The sequence below is a fragment of the Corvus cornix genome, chromosome 3 (genome assembly GCF_000738735.6).
Source record: "Corvus cornix cornix isolate S_Up_H32 chromosome 3, ASM73873v5, whole genome shotgun sequence".
NCBI classification, from domain to species: Eukaryota; Metazoa; Chordata; class Aves; order Passeriformes; family Corvidae; genus Corvus; species Corvus cornix.
The window spans coordinates 72297854-72324416 of record NC_047056.1 but is presented as its reverse complement, the minus strand read 5'-3'; positions in this window follow the sequence as shown (position 1 = coordinate 72324416).

Sequence of the window (26563 nt, the reverse complement as noted above, 5' to 3'; positions counted from 1 at the left end):
CAGGTAGAGGTGACTGCCAAACAGCCTACTTTTAAGGAGGAAACTGAGTGCTTGGTCAGCTAGATGAGCAGCTGAAGGAGCATGAAGACTGTGACTAATGTGTGGTTCACAATCTAGTGCTCATGAGCGTGACAGAGAGTTATAAGAAATGTTGTACCCTGCTGCACAGCATGAGGTGGGACCTGATTGAAGCAAATGAGGTTCACTGCTCTCTGACACCACAGAAAGTAGAAGTGAAGTAGCAATGCCCTGCAAATGAAACAAGTTGTCAGCCCTACGTGCAGAAGTTCAGCCATTACCATTGCTATGAAGAGAAGGGACTCAGGAACTCTGACTCTTGGCCAAAGTCTACCTCCTGTCACAAGACAGTGTCTCTCAGAGCCACTTTACAATTGATGAAGACTACAAAAGCTGATTTGATGAGAGACTTGAACCTCAAGAGTTGAGAGGTGGAGACCTAAACAACAAGAGACTATGAAAGCAACTATGAAAAGGAGGGTGGCAGACTGAAAGTAAGGAAAAATCTTTTCATCATGAGGAGAGACTAACACAGGAACAGGTTTCCCAAAGAGGCTGTAAAGTCTCTGTCCTTATTGGTTACCAAGGTTTGACTAGACACAACTCTAATCAGGCTGGTTTGGCCTCAGAATTGACACTAATTTGAGCATGGAGACAGACTAGAAATATCCTGAGATCCCTTCCTCTCTAAATTATATTATGAAGACAGGTTTTTTGTGTTCCGGTCTGTTCCTCTTCTACGCTAACATTTGAATTTTGACTAATTCTTCAAATTATTTAAAAGGAATATTAGCAACAGAATTTTTTTTATATAAAACATTATCTTTTAAGCTTGTGTCACTTTTTATTTTCTTAAATTCCTTCTAAATGTTAACAATAGGCTTAAGCATGTACACAAGTTTAATTAATATACTGCTTCTGTTTTCTTCTAAATAATGAATGATGTTAAAAACTGACTAAACACATTGCTTTTCTTATACTCAACAGAAGTCATGAAAAATTACCTCTTTTGTAAGACTAACTTGGTGTGCTAATTCCTTACAATAATTGGCACCAATGTTGCTATAGCTCATTATTAGTTGAATATCAATTAGCCTGAATGTGACTGAGACATTTATATCAATGTTAACCTAATGCTTAATTTGCATTTCCAGCTGGTTTTAATTACTTGAAAAATCACCTAAAAATTAAAAGCTGCAACCAGTGAGGTTTCACCTTTATGCAGGATTTTCTGGGAATTTAATAAACAAAGTAGATATAAATATGAAGAATTATTCCTTGAACTTTGCTTTTGTAATTACCTCCCAACTGCTTAAATTACAGAAGTTGAAGGTTGTATATATGTTTATTAAGCTCCAACAAAATACATACCCCCCCCAAAAAACCTCAGACTGCAAAAAAAAAACAACAACCAAAAACCAACCAAACCAGAAATAACCCCCAAAAAGCCAACAGAAAAGAAAAAAGAAAAAGCCCAAACTCAAAACCTCTCAAAACCACTGTTTCTTTCCTCTTTGACAAGTATTTTGCCTGACAGGAGTTTTGGAAGACAAAACAGAAGAGAAGTCTTCTCGACTCCACACTTACCAAAACACTCATTACCTTAGCTCTATTTCAACCAAACTTTATAGAAGGGTAGCATGTTACAGGTCAAGTTAAAAAACGTTCTGGGAATCTTACATCTCTTCTTATGTCTTCCAAATTTTGGTTCCTTTTTCTCCTAAGGAGATTTTATTTTCATTTTTTAGGACTGTGTCATTTCCAAGCCTGATAACCAGAGGTTTGTAATATGCCTTAGAAGCCTCTTCAGTGTTTATCAGAAAAACTCTTTCTCTTTATGGAATGCTGTTTCTCTTTGTATCTATTTTATTTTATTCTATTTTACATATACTTTTTTTCTGATAATATATGATAAAGATTAGAATATATAGGGAGAAAGCTGCATAAATGACCTAGTATTCTAAAGAGCAAAATATGCGACAGTTTCTACCAAAGCACAGGACTATTTCTGTGTCATGTCTAAGAACAAAAATCCTAGAAAATCATACCTTGTGTAGCACGCTTGTATCCCACTCTGAGAAAACAAAAGCTAGTTGAGACCCTGAAGAAGTTTCTCTGGGTTTCTCGAGCATGGAAATGATTTTTTTTTTCTTCTTTTAATGTCTGCAGTTAATGCCTCAACTTAAAAAGCCTTACAGGCATAATATTGATAGTAAAATTAGAGCTACCTTGCTTGCATTAGAATAATTGACAGGGTAAACTGCTTATTGAAATGATAGACACCGGAACTGTACCTGAATTTCATGTCTGGCCTGCTGTACTTTAAGAGTGACATTTGTTTTCTCTGTTCTAGCAGTCTGATGAGAGGGCATAGCAGTAGGATTAGAGATTTGGAAGTTTAAAAAATTAAAAATATATGTAAAGCTTGTTAAGAACAATAAATATTAATCTGAAAACAATTTGAATAATGCAACATTGAAAGAACAACCGCTGTAATTTTGAGACTTTTGTATAAATCTAGATAAGAATTATTAAAAGCACCTTTCTTTCTTTGTAACATATTTTCACAAGGCACACATCAATATTCTAATTTATTAGCCAATAGCTGGAAAATTTTCTTTTTTTTTTTTTTAACATGAAAAATAACTATTTCAAAAATTCTTAATGAGTTTTTAAATCAAAGTCAACATCAAAAGTAGGATGTGTTGCCATTTAAATCCTGTATGTTGACAGGTTGGAGTTTACTTTGTGGCGAAGATGCTCTCTACATGGGGTTGTTACAGGTTTAACTACAGCAGTTGTATTGGAGAATGCCTTGTTACATTTAGAACTGAATACCATGCTGTGCACAATGACAGTCCTTTTGTATTCTTCTGTCAACACCTTTCTGGAATGGGTAAATTAGTATTTTTATAGAATATCTGCAGGAAGTGAGGAAATAATTATATAAGTTGCCGTACTCTCCCAATAAAGCCCATAAAAATCTTTTCTTTACACCTATCATCTTCTAAAACTGCAATAATTACAAATATAGTTTTATAATTGCTTTGCTTTTCTCTAAATCTCTAAATCCAGTTAGAGCTGAAGAGACTTGCAAACATCTTGTCACACTGAAACCACTAACAGGATGGACTATTTATATATTCCTTATCTGGAGGATAAGGATAGTTCTTTCCCCCTAGCCAGTTTATCTGGTGTATTAGCAATATAGATTATAATCACAGATGCCATTAAATGAGTTGCACATTTGATACTGTTAATACAATGTTTTTGAGATACTTGACCAGAAATTAAATATGACACCAGTTAACACTGATGGAAAAGATGCTTAGAATTACATCTGTTTTAAGTCCTTTACTCTCTTTCACTGGTGGGATTTAAATACTCTGTGTCATGCAACTAAATCTTAACCAATCTTTACAGATTTAGTGCTGTGTTGTGATTTTCTTTGCATTTCTTCCCTTACACATGGAGTAGCTCTTGTGAGAAACATGTCCCAGGTCATATCTCCCAATAGTTATACTTCTAACACTAAAAATTGATTTAATTCAATTCAAATTCATTTTAAAACCTGAAATTTGTATTCACTGTAAGATCAAATTTCAGTGTTTCTGTGCATTTCCTAAGAGGTCGGATGATCATTTAAAATACTTTGAGAAGTCAAACTCCTCCTTAAGAACAGATATAGTCATTGTGGAAAGAAAAGTTGCTGCAATTGTACTGTGTTTAATATCTACTTGATATTTTCGTATGTATGATACAATATAATATAGATATTTTAAAATTTGAAATTGATAAAAATACCCAAACTTTCTAAAAAATGGTATGGCTTTTTGTAGCTAACAGTTATGTGTGTGACATAGTAAGGAGGCAAAAATAATGCTGTATTATGTTGAATAAAAGAACAGTTTCTATTTGCCCAATTATTGTCTTCAGGAAATTTCAAGTTTGAGAAAAAATATAAAACATATGTTTAAATCTATACAATCAGTGAATTGGACCACAGACAAGCTCTCTTCTCCTTTGCATCAGTATAAACCTGGATAAGCCACTCAGCATCGTTACTGCTATTTGTGATGTATAACTGTGACATTGGAAGGAAGGTAAGATCTATAAATTTTCAATATTTGTACTGAAAACACATTAATAAGAGTCATCTGGATTTAGGACACAAAGAAATTAGAAGCTGGAAGTGAAAAATGTAGCAGTCTGGTATTTATACCTTACCTAGAGTTAGTGGTTTGGGGTTTTTTTGTCTTTTTTCTTTTTCTTTTCCTTTTTTTTTTTTTTTCTGGTGGGGTGCTGTTCTTTTTTTTTTAGCAAAGTAAAATCAATAATACCTCCCAGGTCTCTGAAACACTTTAACAGCTGGAGACTGAAAATTTCAGGAAAGGGGGGAAAAAAAGCCTCAAAGAAGTAGAATGCCTTGAAGTATAATTGAAGTTTTGCTCATTAAAGGCAAACCTGTGAAGACTTGACATTTCATCAAGTTTTCAGCCAGAGTTCCTAAGGAAATAGGCTTGAAAAAGTTGTACAGAGAACTGAGCTTTCTTTTGCAGTGTTACCTTTTGACAAACCTTAGTCAGTCGCTCCATTTTCAAGACATAAATGGTGCAATTTAGAGCTTTTCAGCCAACCTGTTGACCAAGAAGAGCATAAGCTAAAGGAAGTTGCACTGTCATAGTCATTATAAACAGATTCTAGACATTGTCATTGTTCTGAGTACTTTAGTGATTTCCCTCTCTAGACAGGCTCTGATGCTTTGGTACCGGTCTACTAAGGACTAAAAGCTGAGGTAAACTACTCCAAAATAGACTGAGTCTCAAAGAACAAAAACACTTGAGAGCAAACAATATAAAGGCCACTGAGAAACATTACTTTTTCTGTATTTATTTGTACTGCATTTCAGTAAAGACAGCAAAACCATCGTATTTGAAATATATCAGACCATAATGGACAGTGAAAATTTACAGTAAATCATCAGCCAAGGGGATAGAGATACAGCTCTCTTTCCCACCCCATAGTAATGTCCCTGTCACAACGATATCATTGTTTATTCACTGGATTTTATCTGTATCCTTTCCGTGAACGGCAGCAGATGTTTGCAGCCTTTCTCCATTTGTTTTTTTCTCATAGATTATTATCATTACTTTCCATTGTCTCCTCTTTCTTCCCCATATCCTCATTTCCAAATTTTAGTCATTACAGGATGGAGATTATGGGTCCTTGAATATTTGCCTACAGTTTTTATGAAATTACCAACATCTACACTCTTAAGTTTCCTTGGATTTACTGCTAGTTAAAGCTATTTGTCTTACATAATGAGCAAGTAAGAGCAAGTTTTTATATACTCATTGTTTTCAAGAAGACTCACATATGGTATAATTTTTCTAAAGTGTGTCATATGTGGTGAGTGTTAAGGAAACTTCCCTGTCTGACCATCCAGGAGCCACCCTGGCAGTCACTCCTGTACCACCTGAGCTGGGACTGAAGCCCCTTCAAAGCTACACACCCCCCCCACTCACACAGTCACATCAGGTTTTCTCACCAGCTCAACCCCAGCTTTCCCACAGCAGAGTCTCAGACGTCCTGATCCTTAAAATAATTTAATCACAGTGCAATAATTAAATAAAAAAACCAACAGCTCAAGCTGGTGCCTTCAAGGAGGGACCCAGGAAGAAGGAATCCCTGGGTTTATATGCCCTCACAGTCTAAGCACAGGAAAGTCTTGGGATCATCAGCTCCTGCTGTGTCTCCCAGCATCCGAACCTGGCCGGGCCACAGGTCCCCATGTCCTTTGTTATGCAAAGGATCAACAGCTCCCAGCCTGTTGCCTGGGGCTCCCAGCCACCCAGAGCTCAACCTGCATCTTGCACACGGAGCTACCTGCACTGAATGCATTCCTCAACTGTGAGTATAAAGAGTAGTTATGACAAACTTCTACCATAGTCTCATAGTCTAGTCATTGAAAAATCATCAAACTGAAAAAAAAAGTCAATCTTTATTGAGCTACAATACCCTTAGGTTGATGATTTACAAATAAAAACTTCATCAACAGTAACAAAACTTTACTGAGTCTCTTGATACAGTTTTAACGTTTTGAGAAGCAGGTTCACTTGCAGTAAAGGTGAATTCATTAAATTGAGATCTAAGCTTTTTTGGAACAAGAAAGGATGTCAACTATCCAGCCTGCTCTAAAATATCTCCAGTGATCAAGGGTCTTTATTTTTTCCATTAAATTGATGATTACCTTTTGGATCATTTCTGAAGACTTTCATGTTATCGGGCACTGAAATAGCTATTTTCAAAACCTCATGGGGGGAAACACTGACAAGTTTGACTCATCCAAGGAGAGATAATTCTGTATAATAGTTTTGAATTTGATGTATGTGCAATAGATTAAAGAAGAACCCAGACATTTGAACTGTATTCCGAATCATTTGGTCCTGGAATCTAATGAGAAGGATTTAGAGATGAGTTAGCATTTGCTATTGAAACTGCTATTTTGTTGAAAAAGGCTTAGTGGAGTCTATAATCTCTGTCAGGAAGATACTCTGTTTGGAATATCCCAGTGCTAAGACAATCATTTGCAGTGTTTCTGTACTCACTACAACCTTACTGTATAGATCAAAATAACTAGATCAAAAAACTCTAAAAGTTATCTCATAAGTTGTATGTTAAAGGTCTGACGTTGAAACTATTGCATATCTTCAGGTGGTCTGCAAAAGCACATCAAATCTAGACATAGGCATTCCCTATGTGTTTAAAATATATTATACATAGCATAAAGTCTCTGATGATGTGCCTAACTAGCTGTGTGCTTGGACCCTCCAAAGCCTTCAAGAAAGCCCTAGGACACTTTCTAAATCAATACTTTTCTCTGAAAGAGAAGAACTAATTCAAACTTTGTGCAACTTTTAGAAATCTTTTTACCTAAGTTCAAGAGTGTCAATTAGATGTATTCCAGAGAGTTCTTTTCATGGTCTAGCAAAACATCTGAGAATACCATTTTCCTGCACTGGGCAGTTCTACTCCATATGCACAGGTATAATATTAAAAAAATAAGTCAGAATGACTGTAGCTAGAGAGCAAGAAGGAAACAGATTGAAAACCACAACTCATTTGGGCAGTCATATTAGGAATGTACTATTTTGATTGGGACCAGCCCTCAGTTTATGTCTGTTCTTTGTCACTATAATACTATTTCTTTCTCATTTTATTTTGTCTGCTCAGTATTACTTTTTGTATTCCAAAGGCATTTCTTTCTGGGGACTTTTACAGATCATAATGAATTTACATGGAAAAGTTCTGGTAATGAGAGATCTACAGGCCTAGCTTCTGTGGGAAAAAACCCTCTGTGAAACAGCAGTTGCAGCTGGAGAAGAGAGGAGTCAGAATATGTAAGAGAAATATCTCTGCAGACACCAAGGTCAGTGAAGACAGAGGCAGAAGAGGTGATCCAGGTGCTGGAGCAGAGACTGCTCTGCAGCCTGTGGCAAAGACCGTGGTGAGACCCTTCAGTAATGCCCCTGCAGCCCATGGGGGTGAGGGGGGAACAGAGATCCACCTCCAGCCTGTGGAGGACCAGGACCCCACACCAGAACAGGTAGATGCTCAAAGAGGACTGTGACCCTGTGGGAAGCTCATGCTGGAGCAGTCTTCCAGCAGGATCTGTTGACCCATGGAAAGAGGAGCATTAGGTGACCCACTCCAAGACTAACCCTCCCATAATGTTATGGTTTGTATAGAATTCTGGAAAGACTTAAAAAAATACTTTCTTACTAAAGTCAGATAATATAAAACATCTTGTTTATATCTCTCCATATTGCATTATAGTATTAACTTCAAGAAGTTTCACAGAACATTAGCAAATTTTTGGTAGAATTTGATAAAGTATTCATCTGTTTTTATTTGACTAAGTTCTGTTTTCTAGGATACTAATACAGGGTTAATTACTCATTATAGACCATTGCAAGTCTTATATCCAAGAGTTATCTTTAAACAGCGCAGAAACTCAAAAAATTTAAAGTATTTTCCTACAGGCCTCTAGAATTCTGTGTAATCTGTGAGTGCCAGCTGAGTCATTTAGTCAGCCATCCCAGCCCTGTAGTAATCACCGTGATCATAGATTTGGGTCACTTAAAGCATTTAATATCAGAACATAAATCCCTCAGTCCTGCAATCTTCAGTTACTGCTTAGACCCTTACAGCTGTGTAGAACCTAATAGTCTTCTTCTAGTCACTAGATCTGTCTCTTTCTATTTTTCTGTGTAGATGAACCTGAGGAGAAGTAGGACCACCTACAAAACAAGACAGAAAAAGATGGCAACATAACCAATGTTATCATTTAATAGGTTTCAGAGTATCACTTGTCTCTGCCTACAAGTTTGAGAAAAAGTGGCACCAACAGTTTGACATCTACAAAAGGTTTAAAAGATATAAAATAAACAAGTTGTCAGCAGAGGAAAATCTTTCCTCAATACCCTTCACTTACTCTCATACATTTTTTCATGATAATAGTATATATGATGCAGATACTTTTTAGGGGGCACTAAATGTCAATTATAAATAAAATATTTAAATTTGCAGTACTCCTGAAGTAGAACTTTTTTTTTTTTTTTACAGCTTTTGGGAGTAACATATATATACTTTTTTTTTCCAGAGGAAATATATATACACAATTTTCTTCATCAAAACAAAAGCTGACTTCATTAGTTTTCCAGTAACTGTTGAATAAGCACATCTAACAGATCCAGAACTAAATGGGATAAATGTTTTCCTTACAAAGGACCTTATTGTAAATCTATGATGTATATATAAACCAAACTAGCTTATACTAGCCCCTTAAATCTCAAGTATTAAATTTTAATTGATTTACAGTTTATTTAGAAAGAAGAAGAAATAGTTGCAAAGAGAAGAGTAAATATTGATTAGACATTGGAGGTGGCACTGAAAGATGAAGTTCTTCCAGCAAGTTGTAACTCACAAATGTATATCTGGCTTCATTTGTTTAGTGCATGCAGATCTACTGTATTGCTTGTGTGTGTGTGTGTGTTGGCACTCACTTTGCTGAGACCTGGAGTTGACGGGGCATCTGACATCACCTGTTTCTGTGTACGTAGGCAAGAGGGAACTAAAGCTGCCTGTTAGAGGGAGCATCTGGCATCATCTGCAAAGAGGCGAGCTCAAGCTGTTGAAACCATCTGTGGAGAGGAGAGAGATACACAGAGAGATGCAAGCTTCAGAGACCAGCATAAAGTACCCAAACTGAAAAGCTATGTTCTCAAATAGAAAACCTGCTCCAAATAAGTTCTTAACTATAGATAATTTTTGCATGCTGATAGAAAGGAAGAGTGAAGTTTCCTTTGTGACAGAGCCATCCATCTCTGCAGGACATCAGATATCACAACTCCACACAGATCCTCTATATGGCGAACATTGGAAGTCCACAGAGGTCCACGTGTTGCAACAGGAAAAAGCCTTCTGACTTTTATTTTTGAGGTGAAAATACAAACATGTCAATCCTCAACATCCATTCCCAAGTCCCATTCAACCTTCCAACCTCCGCTATTGAAATTGGTGCTGCTGAGTTCTTTATGTACCCCCATAAACGAGGAAATTTTGCCTCTTCTTTCTTAGTCATATTTAAACTTGTCTCTCTTAAACAAGCCTAAAACCTAGGTGGATTTGTACAAATCATTGTGGTGTTCATTGCCTCAAAGAGCTAACACAAATCCTCCTTACTGGAGCTCTCATTTTAAGCGACTTCTTGTCACTTTTAAAACCTCCAAGGATTATTCCCACCTCCCCTGCAGTTGTATATACACACTGAGGATGAAGATTTCCACTGCCATAGTGTTTGGAATCCTGTCTTCTTATCACCTTTTTGTTGCATTTTTCACACAAACAATGTCATTTTTTCCTGTTCCCACTTCTATGTGGAAACAATTTTTAAAAATCCTCACTTCTACTTTAAATCCTTCCTTCAAGCTTGTCTTTCTGGCAATGATAGAAACCACTTGTCAGTGATTAGCCAGCTGGTGTGACCACTGCTTATTGTACTGGTTACAGCTGTCTTACTGCTGTTTTTCTGTTTCCTCTCCATCTGTCTTATCCACCTGCTGTCTCTCATTTCAAACTTAAATTTAAGCTCCCTGGACAAAACCTCTCAATTTGTGATGCTTTTACAGTGCCTATCACAGTGTGTCCTTAGCTATATTCTCTTTCCATAGAAACTAATATGCAATAAGCTGTCTGAGGAAGAGGGACGATGCAGATTCCACATCTCAGTGTGATTTACACCATCTGTTCACTGATAGGGAAGCCTGAGCAAATTTAAACGTTGCTGGTTGTCTTGGAAAATTACCTGAGAATTAAGGTGAAATAGCATATTTTGAGTTCCAGACTGTCATGACTGGACCCTAGAAAAGCCTGAATGGGGGTGGTTTTATACAGCAGTGGAAAAGGCAAATTTGGGAATCTACCTGTTGAAGGAAGGACGAAACCTATACTATAAGTATTATGGCACACATACTCATACAAGTTGCATGATATTCTGCACAATATTGTACACAATACCGAGGTGCATACACCGTGTTTTCTCTGGAATGCCATTTGCTTTTCACCTGGCCACAGAACAGGCTGAGTAATAGCCATAGAATCTCAAAGAATAGAAAGTGGAAATTGTGAAGTTGTGTTTTAGTTTCACCACTTCAACCTTTTCTTCTGATATTTTGTGCCAGTGTCCAATTTTAGAGGTACTTTAGGGGTTCATTTTAATTACAGATTTTTTTCAAAATCGTATTACTATTATTATTACTACTACTACTGCTATTACTACTACTAATGTTGTGAGGATATCTCTTTCCAAGAAGGCTTTCCTAATTATAACCAGGTCTAATTCAAATGCCATACAACACCATATAACCATACTAATTCAAATACAGTTCAATAATTTCTATTTATTGCAGAATCACATAAATCTGTAAGCACAGTTGAGAAGGCACCTCTGACAAAATTCAGTGTGATATTGGGAAAAACTAGCTACATAAGATTAAATTTATTATACTTATTGTCTAAAGGCAAATTTATGTGCTCAAGTTTAAAGAAACTCCATTTACCCGTTCATAAGTTTGCAGCTATGTAAGAATGAAGACATCATGCTTTAAATCATTATTCAAGTGCTCAGCACTTGTTTTGGACATCTACATCTCACATATAAAAGAAGTAGGCTGGAATGAAATAGGGCTGTGAATTTGAGGTACAAAACCTAAACTGCCACTATCTGCACAGACTTTCTTATCCTGATTTATGGATGTCTGCCAAAAGCTTAAGTTTATTTATTTTATATTAAAAATTTCCCAGATCCTGTCCTTAGTGTGCCTTCTTAAACTTCAGATGTGTGTGATACAAGAGTGACAGATCTAGCAGAGATATTATGAATGAATAAAAATTTATGAACATTATTAAGATTTAAAATTACAATATTATTTTCTCTGCTTTTATTCCTGATTTCTATGTTATCTTTTCTGAACTGATAACTTTATTTATACAGTGCTAGAAGGAAAGATAAAGTAAGAATCCAGTCCCGAAGTTTGCATATGTATCAGTGAAAATGCAATCAGATAATATACAAAAACAATGGAACAACTGAAAATTCAGCCAAAAAACCAAGCATCCAACCGCTTCTCCTCACAAAAGACCACCCAGGACAAAAGCTTCAGAAATTCTTGTATTATGGCTATGAACATTTCTTGGCATCTGTTCCCAGGAGCACTTTCCAAACAGGAATGTATCCTAGCAGCATCCAGATTCCCTTCCTTGCTTTCCTCCTCCTCCTTCCCTTCCCCCCCTCCCTTGGCTTCCATGCAAAAAAATCCGACACCACAGACTGAAGTGAAGGAGTGAAGTGCTCCAAGAGATCCTCTGGTACAGTTGATTAGGAACTGCAGCCCTCAGGCACTCCACAGTTTGCCCCAGCAGGTAATGGTAAATTGGTACACTGGGGATTAAATATTTTAGACATAAATGGAGAAAGGCAAAACAAGAACCATAGGCAGAAAACTGATTTGAAAATTCACAAGAGAACCAAGAAATATTTTAAGGCAGCTTTTTTTTTTTTTTTTTTTTTTAAACACTCAAGGATTTGCTGTTAAAAGAAACTCCTTGGTGAAAAAATAAGTGATCTTAGTTAACCTGAGCTACCTTTACCATGCCTATATTTTGGTCAGCTGGAAGGCATTGTGATAAATGCAAGATTATTTTGATTAAATCACTTAGTATAGTGTTGTGGCTTAACCTCAGCCAACAACTCAACCTCACACAGCCTGCATGAGATGGAAGGAGGGAATGGGGAGCGCAAAAGTGAGAAAACTCCTGGGTTGAGGTAGGGATGGTTTAGCAGGTAAAGAAAAGCCACACATGAAAGCGAAGCAAAACAGAATTCATTCATCACTTCCCATGGGCAGGCAGATGTTCAGCCATCTCCCAAAAAGAAGGGTTCTATCTTTTGTAACAGTGTCTTGGGATGACAAACATCAACACTTCGAGTGTCCCCTCCTTCCTTCCTTCTTTTTTCCCAGCTTTATATGCTGAGTATGACACCATGTGGCATAGGATATCGGTTGGGCTAGTTGGGCTCAGCTATCCCAGCTGTGTCCCCTCCCAATTCCTTGTGCATTATTGGTGGGATGGAATTACTCTGTGCAAGCACTGCTCAGCAAGAGTGAAAACATCTCTGTGTTGCCAACACTGTTACCAACACTAATCCAAAACACAGTCCCAGAACAGCTCCTATGAAAGGTAGGAAGGGACTTTTTATCAGGGAGTGTAGTAATAGAAAAAGGGGTAATGGCTTTAAACTGAAAGATATTAGGAAAAAAATCTTTACTTTGGGTGTGGTGAAGCACTGGAACAGGTTGCTCAGACAAGCTGTAGATGCCTCGTCCCTTGAAGTGTTGAAGCCCTGCACAATCTGATCTAGTAGAAGGTGTCCCTCCCCATGGGACCATAGTTCCGGGGTTGGAACTAGATGATATCTGAGGTTCCTTCCAACCCAAGCCATTCTATGATTATTTACACTCTATTTGAGTATTAAAGTATTAAGGTTATTAATTTATACTATTGAGATTTAAAGGTTTCGACCATTTCCTGCCACAAAGCAAATTTTTTCAGGTCTGGGCTTCATCCTGTGTTTCCTTGAAATTTCATAATATTGATGACTTTACTTGTGAAAAATTTGCTGGTCTTAGTTACTTTTCAATTTAAATACCATAGCAGATCTGAACATGTAAGCCAAAGTGAAATTTCTCTGTCTGCTTCCCTTATGTCCTTTAAGAAAATATGCCTCCCTTTCTGCCATTTAAGGATACTGGGACAGAAAGTTAATTTCCCTTAAACTGGAAGGGAATTTACACCAGGAGTATAATTACATAAATTAAATTTGCATAAACCTCAAAAATAAAACACACTATTTTCCCATCAATTTAAGCATATATTCTAAACACCTAAAATTTTCAGGTTCACAGTCTTTTGTCTATGCCCTGTGGGTGAGGACACTAATACTTATCTCCAATAGTCAAGTTTGAATTTAGTTAATTACAGCTGCTAACTTGTCTGATTGCTACCTTTACTCAGGTAGTGGTCAAAACTCTGTGATAACAACCACTGTCACCCAGAATGCAGCTTTCAAGCAGTGACAGGCAATTACAGTCACTTTAATTTCTGTAATTGTTCGTATTTCTATTTTTACACTAGTGCAGCCTCCTTTTTTTAATGTCCTTAATAAGAAAGATGATTAAAAAGCCTGTAGTGTCACTGATTAATCTACACTTCTTCATTACTTTCCACCACTGTTTGTTTTCTGTATGTTCTGCACCAACAGACTTAATTTCTCTTTTAATTTTTTTCTAAGCAATTACCAAAAATAACCCTGATTTAGTAATGTCTCTGAGAGCTCTTTGTTTCTGATTTGGGGCTATTTCAAAGTCATTAATTTGCTAAATTAATGTAGGTGGAAAGCACTAAATCTAGTGATATTTTTTTTTCAGTCTTCTTGTGATAGTAAACCTATTATGTGGCACATTAATTAGATATAGGCTAAATTGATCTAGGAGATTTTAGTTCTCATGAATCTAATTTGAAAGATCTATTTCTATATCTCTTTAATCTATTTGAAAGAAATAGTCTGGTGCTGGGCTTCCTATGAGCTATTTCTGCATGTGGATGCAGTCAATGGCTTCAGTAAACAGTGCAGATTCCAAGGGGTCTACAAAATTCGGAAAGCTGCTTCTAGTTTTCCTTTAGTAACAAAAACAGGAACCAGAGCACAATACTTTCACTCCTATACATGGTTGCTCTGATAGTATCTCCATCCAGGATCTCTCACCAAACACTATAGCAGAAGTCTATTTGCGGTTTTGAGATGGAGATTAATGAACAGCCCGGCCTGTGTTTTACCATGCAGTTCATTATATGAGTTGGTCATAGAGCAGTATAAAAATATCACAATGATCAAAGAGGATGTTCATTAGTCTCCAATGACATTTCAGCTGTGATATCAAGAATGATGGGTGAAACAGTCCATTGTCTGGTTTCATTGCTGTTTTCTTTCCAGATATATAGTGTTTAGAAATATAATTCATGTTTCAGTAATTTGTAGTGTTGAACTAAAGACCTGAAAGCCTTCCATATTAAGTAAGATTTGTGGTTTGTTGTTTTTGGGAGTTTTTTTCTTAATATTTCTATTTGTAACATTTTGCAGGCAGGTCTACCCTCCAGTCACAAGAGTAATGTCCCCTTCCCCAGGGAAAAAAAAAAAAAAAGAAAAAACACCAAGAGAAGAACATTGAAGAACATTAAGATTCTTAAATAAAGGTTTTTTTTCTGAAACTGAGCTACTTCAAATTGCATTCAGGTATTTACGTCATTACAGCCACTGCCTTTTTTAGTTATTTAACTTTATATACTTTGTACTTCACTGTCTATCACAGACTTTTCTTTTGGTGTTTTTTTTTATTTATAACAGTCTACCTTTTAATTCTTTTTTTATTTGATTACTTTAGCTAAATATTAGGCTACAATTCCCCAGTGCCCATGTCCTTACTAGGTGAAAACCCCAAGAATATAAAATCTATGGAAAAATCTATGAAAAATAAGTTCTTATCTTAGATGAAGACATCTAATATGAGAAATAAGTTTCTGACTGAAGAACACAGTCCAATAAAACTTCAGTCTAACACTTGCTTCTCTGTCTGATTGCTAGAAGGATATGGGGATTTGTTTTTTATTGTTTTTCTAAAAATAAAATAGAAATAAGAAAAAAAGCCAAAAAAGAAAAAAAAGAAAAGGTTAAAAGAGAAAAGAAAAAAGTTAGGGAAAAAAAGAAGAAAAGGAAAAAGAAAAAAGGAAAATTAAAAAATTCACTTTGATTTCATTCAGTAAATTCATACATGTGTCTCACTCTGCAGTTAACTATAAAAGGACCTTTATCATCAAAGTTAGGAAGAAAAGGAAGTCAGTAATAATTTTCTTCTCTTAGCTTCACTACGCACATATAGTTTTAACTACATGAGTTTTGGGAAGAGATTTACGGGTTCTGGGAAGAGGAATGAGCCTCAAGAGTTTTGACACAGAGTGAAAAATTCAAGAACAGATTCTGTGGAACAGTCATATCCCAAAGATTTTCTTTGCAAGCTGATACCTTCTACCTCAAATATTACTCAAGGTAAGTTATTTGTCTGACTTGTATTTGGAAATACATAGATAATAAGGAGAAAAATACTCATAAAGCACATAAACCGAGAGCCTTAATTTGGTTTTGCAAAGTATTTGAGATTCTTACATGTTAATGACAATTTTATAGCCACATTATTGCTAAAACTGTTATTTATGAGGTTTCTGGTAGTCTATATTATTAGTGTAGCAATGTCAGCAAATAATTACTCTTGTTCATTTTTCTATATAATCTCTAATTTTTGTTTTCCTCAAATACCATCATATCTATGAAATTATGATGTAGTGATTGCTATGAATGGATAATGTGGGTTTGAATAAGTCCCTGCCTTTTGCCCAGGCCTCCAGCTGCTGGCAGTATCTTTACTGAGATGGCCAGCACCCCAAGACCCACTCTCATTCAAAAGTTCTTTAATAATGGCTGATTCAATCTGTTACAGAATGAATTATTTATTTAACAGACACAAAACTAACAGACATAAGGCTTAAGGCTATTACTACACAGGAATAAGACAAAAACAGACAATTAGTATTATACATGCAGGGTTAAAGGTACCATTAATTTTATGGCTAGTGAAGAAATAGTATAACTTAGAATCTAGTGATTCTTACCATCCAATTTCTGGTGGCGCACACATCAAAATCCTTTCCCTCAGTTCCCAGGAAAGTAACCACAGAATCTGCATCCAGGCTCCCAGAAAAAGTTTCACACTCTTTCAGGGCACGTAGATAGAAAGTTTCTGCCTCCATGCTAATCTCTAGTACTTTATAGTGTAAAACAGGCCTTTTGGTCACCTGTGTTTTTTCTTTTATCTCTTCCCACATCTGTTCTCCATACCAAGGTGTTGATTCTTGGTTAGGCTGCAGACCTTTTGGTGTCAGGAGATGATAGCTGCTGGGCCTTGCCCACCTGGGTTATCTCTCCTATCTGCACTGTCCACCTGTGGTGGGAAGAGGGGTGATATGCTCTGCCACAGTGATGGCTAGAACCAAGATTAGTTTTCAGACTTTCTCAGCTCTTTAGTCACATTTCTTTTCTCTGAGAAGTAGAACTATCTTACAGAAAATAAGACACTTGAGGTTTGAAAGCATCACTTAAAGACCATGTGAGCTTTTGCATCTATATTTGTTTAAAAAAGAGAAAAAAATTATTAAGATCTGGATGGAATCAGATATCTTGTGGGACTATAAATTGTTTGCAGCTTGATTTTACAAACAACATCCCTAGTAGGCTTGTGTGCTGTTTAAAAAATGGTGTATTTTACAAAAGGGACATATCTTTTGGAGAACTGGAACACAGAGTACACCTACAGAAGAATCTTCTGCCTGAATGCAAGGTTATTCCAGCCCTCTGATGTAAAGTAAAATTAAAATTACAGTCAGAAGAAGTCCCAGATGCAGAAGCAAAGACAGCCTGGAGCTATTATTTTTTCACACACTGTTACTGCCTTTCAGAAGGTTTCAATACACAATACCACTGAATGAGAAATGCAACATTTCTTACTCATACCAGTGCTTTGAGATCAGAGCAGCTGCCCTATTCTAGGGAACACCCTTATCTTGACACACCAGGTAGTAACCCAGCTACTGCAGCATATTGTGTACATTGATAAACACAAGTTAGTCTCACCCATCCTTTGATTTTACCTCACTCTCTCCAGAGTAGGGACATCTGTGTTACAATCAGTAATGAGACTGGTCAGTTATTGCTGTTTAGCAAATGTAGGATAAAGTCTGGAGTGTTTCATGACAGGGTAGCTCATATACAGAAGATTTATGAGGCATTCGAAGAGGGAAGGTACAGAAATACATCAAAAAGACCTATATTCCCTCTTGATGATGCATTCTAATTAATGGACAATGTTGTTATAAGCCAAAAGGAAAATATTGGTAGGTAGACCTTTTCTGACTATACACAGCAGCAAACAAATATAAATTCCTTAAATTAAGAAGTAGAAATCTTTGATTAGTGTTTAATGTCATAATATCTGTCTGATAGAAGAGTGAAGTACATTCTTTGTCCTGTTATGGATACAAGTTCATGCTTTCTCAGCTGCCTGACATGTTCTGGATGTTGATGTATAATTTGAAGTTTTAGTTGAAAGAAACAGGATAAGGATCAAAACAGAAATGATGTAAAAAAAAAAACTTGCGGATTTTATTGGAACAAATGCATATTTCTTAATTAATTTAGTCATTAAGCTTCTCGTGTCAGGTTTCATGAGGTCAGCTTAGGTAAATTAGAGGGACAGTGAAAAAAAGCAATTAACTGAAAAGTTTCTAAGACTCTTTTACTTGATTAAAAACACTTTTAGAAACTTGGGTCTAGAAATATATTGATAATAATTATTTTATTATAAGATATTATTGTATAATGATAGATGTTGTTATAATGACATGGAACTATAGATCCTTTGAAGTTGAGGTAGATATAGATGTAGATATAGATGTAGAGATAGATAGACAGACGATAAAGTAATAACTCTTGTGGCAAGGCACCTTTAGAAGAATTGAAGTCAAGTATCAGCCATATAAAGAAAGGAGTTCTATGTCAGGAGAAAAATTAAAACCAAAGCAACTTAAAAAATGTAAAAGAGAAGAGAGACCTGCCTAAATCAGCATTCCGGAATCCCTTACCCATATCCCCTCTTCACTGACAACGATCTTCCTTATGAGTACATTCTCACAGCTGATTCCATGTGTGGAGGGTGAAGGGGATGAGAAATGCTTTAGTTGGTGACTATTATTCCTCATCCAAAAGATACAGGTTTAAGACAGAGAAAGCTGAGTTTCCATTTTGTAGGGAATGAAAATGTGGCAGAAAGTAAAGCAGAAAATTTTAAATGTCTGTGAAATTCTGAAACTGTGTCATGACCAGATTAAATTCTACTGACTGCAAATTGCTCTGGGCTGAAAATGAGAACATTTTATTCAAATGTGTAATAGTGTTTCTTATCTTCATACTCCTAGGTCTTTGGTTTTCTCTTGCTGCATGTAAGTACAAAGGGAAAATAAACACAGAGAGAATTCACAGGTCTTTTGTGGTCACCAATTGGACTAATCTGAAGTAAACCAAGTGTTGCTCCTTTAAATGTTTCTGTGAATAACCATAGTTAATGAAGAAAGAAAAGTAAGCTAAAGAAGTTTTTTTACTTTCTGTTGTTATCCTCAATGGTGTCCACAAATCAGAAACACTCTTTTTTTTTTACTGGAGTGGCACTGCTTCTGGAAATATTCCATTTTATTGTCATGAACATCTTCCCAAATTTACTTTTCTGACATCTATGTAGTGGCAGAAAAATAACCCAACCAAAAGAATAAGGAGTAAGTAATTTTAAAAAAGGTACAAGGGAGGAAGATGATTAGCTTAAAGGATTAGTTTTATTATTTCGCATTAAGTAATCAAATCTGAAAACTTTATGTAGATCTTTCTTTAAGAAGTGTATGAAAAACTTGTCCATTTGTTTGTTTCCCATTCCAACAGGAATTCCGTGATTATTTTATTTACAAATTTTAGCTGCTAGAATGAGTGCTACATCACCACATCTTTAGACCATGTCCGTCTTATATCAAAATTCCTAAATGAAGTGAACATTAATGTCCATTTATTGGAAAAATGTCACTATGTTATGAAGAAAAAACCACACAGCCAACCAAACAAAAAGGACTCCCATAACAAACACTGGCCAGCTCTTCTTTATCATAAGTAAATGAAATTAAAAGTCTTTTATATCACATTATATTTAAACTGTCTTCACACTGTGATATTAAGGCTTCCACTTTTCCTGTAGGGAATGCTTTCTCTTTTCTATTTTCCAGCTAAGGTTCACTTTCTCCAATTCATATTAGGGAAAAGAAAAGACAGAGATAGAAAAGTATAATTGACTTAATTTAGTTTAATTAACTTCAAGAGAATGGAGACAATTAGTTAATGCATCATAATGAATTGAATTATGAAATTAATTTCTCCCACTGGGAGAAAATGATCCCTGTAATGGGAAAAGTAGATATGGAACAAAAAAATAGAACAGCAGGTTGTTTTTTCTCCATGTTAGGTTGACCAATCCAAAGCAACTAGAATACTACAGATGTACTCTGTGGTGGCATTCAATGTCTTGCAGGTGAAGCCTCCTTCGTGAGTTCTAGGGGAAGCTGCTGCCCTAAAATAACTGAATGGGGAAAAATTTCTTATTTCTGGAAATTATGATTAGCCTTAATTCAGCTTTTAAGGTATAGAATTCAGTAATTATAGACTTGTGGGTCTAAGTGAAATAGTGAAATGTCTCTAAGCGAAAAAGAGAAATAAATATATATTTAAAAAAAAAACAAAACAAAAAAAACCCCTCATCCAACTCCTTTGAGAACAACTTAACACTCTGAAAAAAACCAAGCCAATTTATATATCATGTTAATAGAATATTAGTTGCATTAATCCTGGCTCTTTAGCCATGTTATTGAAAATTGAGATCCCCATCAGAGTGAGCTACCATAATAGCTCAAAAAGTAACTTAATTTAGATTTACTACTTTTTCCTAGAGAAGCAAGTTGAAATGTTTTAAGCATTATTAAATAATTTAAAACCTACTTTAAATAACTGAAAAATTCCTACCTTTTTGTCTATATAAATAATTTTGCTGGGAAAAATCTCTTAAATTTTGGAACTGCTTGGTATTTTAAGTTTTGTCCTTTTTCAGAATTGTACTTTTCAGTGTAATCCGGGTGAACAGAAGAAAAATATTTGGTTACATTAGTATAGTATCATCTATTTATTTTTCTATTATTTAATGTATTTTAATCATTTAATACAACAGGAAAAGCAGATAAGTTCACAACGTTTCTTTCATAATGCAGTGCCAACTGAATTACTGGAAAATTACAATATTACATCAACTCGTAGTAAACATTAAATCTAATTGTTACTGCTAGGTAATAGCATTCATTTTACCACAATCATCTTTCTCTTACTTCTTAAGCTACTATTCAAGTGCTCCGGTTGCATATTGTTTGATGGTAGAGAAGCACAAAATGAAAGCATAATTTGGAGACTAAAATAGTCAGTTTCAGCAAATACAGTGGTTTTTTACCTTGAGAGCAGGAAACTGTTGCAAGTCTCTGATGTAGAGGGTCAAACTAGAATCTTTTAGGAATTTCAAGGCAGTGTAAAGATATTTGAGTGAGTTGAAAGGAAGGGAAGGAGAAATGCAGTTATACTTGAAGAAAATATACTTGCTCATCAACTCATTGCTTAAAAAGAGGACTTCTTTGCTCTTATTGTGTTCTTTTGCTATGAGATGCAGACAACACTTTTAATACAGTTTCACTTACATATGATGGGTAGAAACAAAACATGCAAAACTAATAATGAAATATTTTCAGCTTTTTAATTTTACATTACTTTCATTGAAAAATTTATCATACTGCATAACTATCAGGATGAAAATGAGAATCCATTTAATATCAAAGCGACTGTCACATTGATATCAGCTGCAGAGAGAAGTGGCAGCCTGCACAGCCAGTGCTCCAAGGGCTGCATTGCAGCACCAACCACAGAGCACCTATGACACAGAACAAAACCTGTGTGATATTCTTACTAATGCCCTTCAAGAAAGTGTTCAGCTTGCTATTAATTTATCACATGTAAAATAAGCCTACAGCCACATCAGAGAACGTTTTCTGCCTTTATGCATGAGATTAAGATCATATGGAGGGCTAAAAATTGATGTGTGATGTTTTTAGAAAGGGAGTCAAAACATTTCCATAAGAAATTATGAAACTTTGGTGAAGTATGTTACATTAGGAATTAGCTAGATGGTGCTAAAAGCTACTTATGTATTGCTTAAGCTAATGTGACCAAAGGCAACAGTATTTTAGGTCAGAGGTGATGATAAACTGGATCATTTTATTTGACTGGAACTTTGATGGTTGGCATTGGCGGGAGAAATAGGATATCTTAAATAAAACTAAATAGCTTCAGTGTTCGAGACAGTGGAAAAACACAGCCCTAAAAGAATCAGTTCTTTGCATAAATATTGTCAGCTGAGCAGTGAAAGACCTGAACTTCTCTTGAGATTTCAGAGGAGATGTCTAAAATGATAGCTAGGAGGAGAAAACTGCTTTCAGTATATCAATAGCATAAATCTAAGAAATCTAGCTTAGGCATATAAATTCATGTTCAATTTTCTATCAAAAAAGGATGTACAGAGAATAATCAAATTATTAAAAAAATTCTCCTGACAGTCAAAGCCAGTGTGTTTTTCATGGGATTGACATGAATGACACAAAACAGGGAAAGATTGTTCACAAAATTTGGTAGTAAAGATCCTTCATGTCAAATAGAAGTATATAGATGATAAAAATCAAAGGAAAACTACATATAAATTATCTATTATAGTAAAAAAAAAAACCAAAATCAACAAAAAAAGAGGATTCTGCCTACCTTTTAGTAGTGCACGCTGCTGTCATATTACAGCCACATTTTTATGTGTACAAGCCTGTTGACGCAAAAACGTGATTTGAATAACAAGTACTTAACCTGTTGTGGTATAATCTTATCCCAGTCAGTACCTTCCTCTTTGAAGAAGAGCAGGTCTCAGCTACATGTTCTTTTGCAGAACCCTGTTTCTATCCAGGACTAACCTCCACTATTACTGGTGTCGGCAGCAGCCAGTAGATGTTGTGCTGGCATTAACACTTAGATATTCTGCTCAAGATTCTTTAGTCTTAATCTAGTCATGCTTCTCAAGCAAACAGAGTAAAAATCAATCAGTAGTACACTAAGTAGTGTACTGCAGATGGAAGTGGTTGGAAATTTCCTGCCATAGTGTCTTTCAGCAGAAAAAAATATAATTATTATAGGGAAAATTGTGCATGAAATCTACGTGATAGAAGAAAATGGGAGTATGAACTTATACCCCTAGGAAACATTGAAACAGCTTAGGCAGAGATAGTTCATTTCCAGCTTCTTCTCTCTCTCAGAAGAGAGAGATGATTTAGTTCAAGCTGAAATGTTCACTCAACGTGGTCCTGATTATAGTTATAGATATAGAGAAGTTTGGATAGCATCTACTCTAAACCCTCTATTCTCGGGAGCTGCACCTGTCTCTCATATGCCCTCACAGAGAGTTAAGCTGTTTCTTCTGGGAGAATAAGTAGAAGACAGTGGAGCAGGGCACACCTTGCTGCCAGCTGCATTATTTCTTGGTAATGGATTGTGGAAAAAAGACTTAAGAGAATGAATTTTGTCCGTTTGGATAGTATTTCTTGTTCAAAATTTCATGCCCAGTTTTCAACAGGGGAAAGGTGATTGTCTTGGTATGTGTAATTCAGTGTGCACAGTTTTCTGATCACCAGTTATATTATGTTGGTTTAGGTATAATTTAAATTAACATTTTTTCCTCACTATACTTTTTTACTAATGCCAGAAAATGTTATATAAATAAATATTCTGCAATAAATGTCAGCATATCAAATTTTATCATTAACTTTAATTCTTGTTTTTTTCTAAAGAGAATGCAGAAATCCAAACCAGTTCTCCTGTTGAGATTTACTTTAAACAGCCATTTTCAATTCCAAACTCATCCCTTCTCACACACACTCCCTCCTTTGCTTGCTCTTTTTTTTTTCCTAGCTTTTTTTACTTTTCCTCCAAAAACAAAGGAGATGAAAGCTATGCTATCCTGTGAAACCAAAAGTAACATACATTCCATTCATTGGATTCATGATTACCTTTCACACATATGCAAATATGTACATACATATGCAAAACAAAAAGCTTTTTATTTAATAAAACTAGTATTGGGAATAGGTCCTTTTGTTAATTAGGTGTTACGTTACCAAAATTCAAACATCAATTGATACCAGTAGCATCATTTAGTACCAGTATCTTTGATGTAGATGTAATGTAGCTTGGAAATACGGTCTGAATACACTGAAAGCATACTTAATGATGTCATACTGAGAGCAGGTCTAATATTCATTTGAAGATCAGTAATTTCGGACATAATCTTCTGAAAACATACTTTGGGTTTTCAGTAACATTGAGCAGGAAACTATTTGAATAGACTTCACCGAGATGGTTTCTAGTTTGTTTACAAGGAAATTCTGGTGAAGACAAGAAGCTTCACCACTAATGGGGTTATAGCAATATAAGATTTATTTAAAGCCTAAGCTCATTCCTATTGCTGCATTCCTTCAAAGAACAGGTATCACTCATTTCTGGAACTTTAGCAGAGACCTCCCACTACTGCAGGGAAACCATGAGACCCTGGGAAAAAGATTTCAAGTATCATCACTTACACTAGGGAAGCTTTTTTCCTACTTTTTTACTTCTTTTTCACAACATAGTCAAAGTTGAGAGAACACATCATCATGACAATTCCTAGACTGTCACTTTTGCAATTCAAGTTATGCAAATGCAACTGTCTTTGTAGTTATACTTTCCCTCACTGATCAAAAGATGGATAGAAGAGTTCCCTTCTTTTTAACATTTAATGTTTCTGGGAAAGCAAAAGCATGAGGATGCTTCTCCCCATTCACCAGTAAATGAGAATACACAACTCCTTGCAGCAAGAGCATGAGACTGCAGTGTTATACTTTGCAAGAGGAAAAATGTATTAACCAGTAAGATATGGATCCTCAACCACACAATCTGTACTTCATTACACTGATCAGAGTGGTACAGGGCCACCAATTCCAATCTTTTTCAAAAAAATCCACTATGTCTCAGGTAATTTCTAAGCTTCCTCAGTAAGAGTTTAAACTACAGTAATACTCGTGCAGTTTAGAGAACCTAATAAAAATTTATATTTGGCATGACAACCCCCAACCCATGAGCAATTAATTTTATTTTTCTGGTCTGGAACACTGACAGTGATATCAGCTCCTCTCCATTTCCAGCCGAATGAATGGTATTTAACTGCTTAGTTCAGTTAGTAGGTTTAGTCTAGTGATGCTAACGTGTATTTCAGCAGAGGCATTTGTATTTCTCTAGTGTGTTGTGCAACTTGCTCTGCTCATGAAATTAGACTGCTGTCTATGCCTGAGAGAATTCATTTAAAGTTGGTTTGATTATGTCTAGACTTAACAGCAGCCAGTGAAGCATAAAATGATTTCAGAAAGTTTTGACTTAATAGCTTTCTGGTGAAAATGTTTTCACAGTCAAGTTACTTGGCCATGAAGTAATTGCTGTATTAAGAAGGAGTCCCTATCCTAGACACATCAAGATTGTGAAGCCCATCAATTAATCTGAAACCTGCATATCCATCTAATTGTGTATCAATAGAATTAAATAGGAGAATGGACTTTCTATGGTTACTATTGGAAAAAAAAGTGAGGGTTCTGGATTGTACCTGGTTAACAAGAGATTTTGATGCATCAGAACTGGAAGACTAAAATATGTGGCCAAGGATAGCCTGTGTCTGGAGTCCACACATCAGTTCCTGAAGTCAGCTGATGCAGGTGTGAGAACTTCTATTAAATTTGTTTTTGGGTTTTCTAGACAGAGAAAAAAAAACAAAAAAGCTTCCAGAGTGCATTAGTCTGTCTTGCCCTGAACTGTCAAGACAATTTGCACATTTGCTTCAAAAATAGCCAGCCCTTTGGAGTATATGTCAATTTGTTATTACTATGTGGTAGTTCAGACAATGATGCCAGATGTCTGGGTGACAAAGCATGAGCCTTATGAATGTTTTAAATGGTGAGAACAGAATGTGGCCATTAAAATTTAGCTATACATACACCCTGTGTGTGTGGCCAAGGAGCTAGATAGAAACTTCTCCTCTTACAACAGGTGTTGCACCAGACACCACTGCTGCTCATAGGGTACTAGAGATAAGTTTAGAAAGTACTGTATTGCAACTGTTTCCAAGAAAAGATTCCTGAGAGAATGGGTTCACTCTCAGTAGCTGAGGTGTTATACAAAGAAAAAGTCGCTTTTATCCCAGCAGGGGGATGAAAACCCATCAGCAACTTTATCATGCCCATTGATGGACAAATTTTCTATAATTCAGGACACTCCTTTAGGTAACTTTGACGGTTTTAAGAAACATTTATTTCTTTCTACAAGAATTAGGCCTCATGGTTTCATGTATCTATATGAAAAAGAAACACCACCACCAAAAACCCACAAAAACAAAAAACAAACAGTCCCCCCAAAAAAACCCAACAAAAAACAAAGACCAAAACCAACTAACCAAACAAAATACCCAAACAAACAAACAAACAAAAAACCTCCAAAAAAACCCAAACCAAAAAAAAAAACAACCACCCAAACATGCTGTAGCATGTCTGGGAATCAGGAAAGCTTTAAAATTTCAATTACAATGTGTTAGTGGTTTTAAAACCACCTGAGAAACAAAGGATTATAATGACTAGGGGGTTTTTTACCCCAAAAATACTTTGCAGTATAGGCTGATGAAAATATCTCACTCAGCATGTCAGGAATGTGTATAGAAATGTTTTATCCATTTTGGATTTTTGCAGATGCTGAAGAAAAACTAAAAAAAAAACTCTGATATTTTGCAGTAAATTCTGGGAGGTAGCTCAATTATCTCATCTTGGAAGAAAGATTTTGCTGTTAATTTTAAGCAATGGATTATACCTTCTGGAGATACACCTATTTATTATTGTCAAATGACAGTGACAGATGTCAAAGACATAAATCTCAAGAAATTTTTTAAATGAAAACAAACCAACATTATTGTGTTTATTTCCAGTTTATACTGTTAACCTATTTAATCAGATCATCTCACCTGTCCTTGTCCTCATCTTGTCAGAACAAAACATTCTCACACAAAGAGAATATCTTTGAGATATA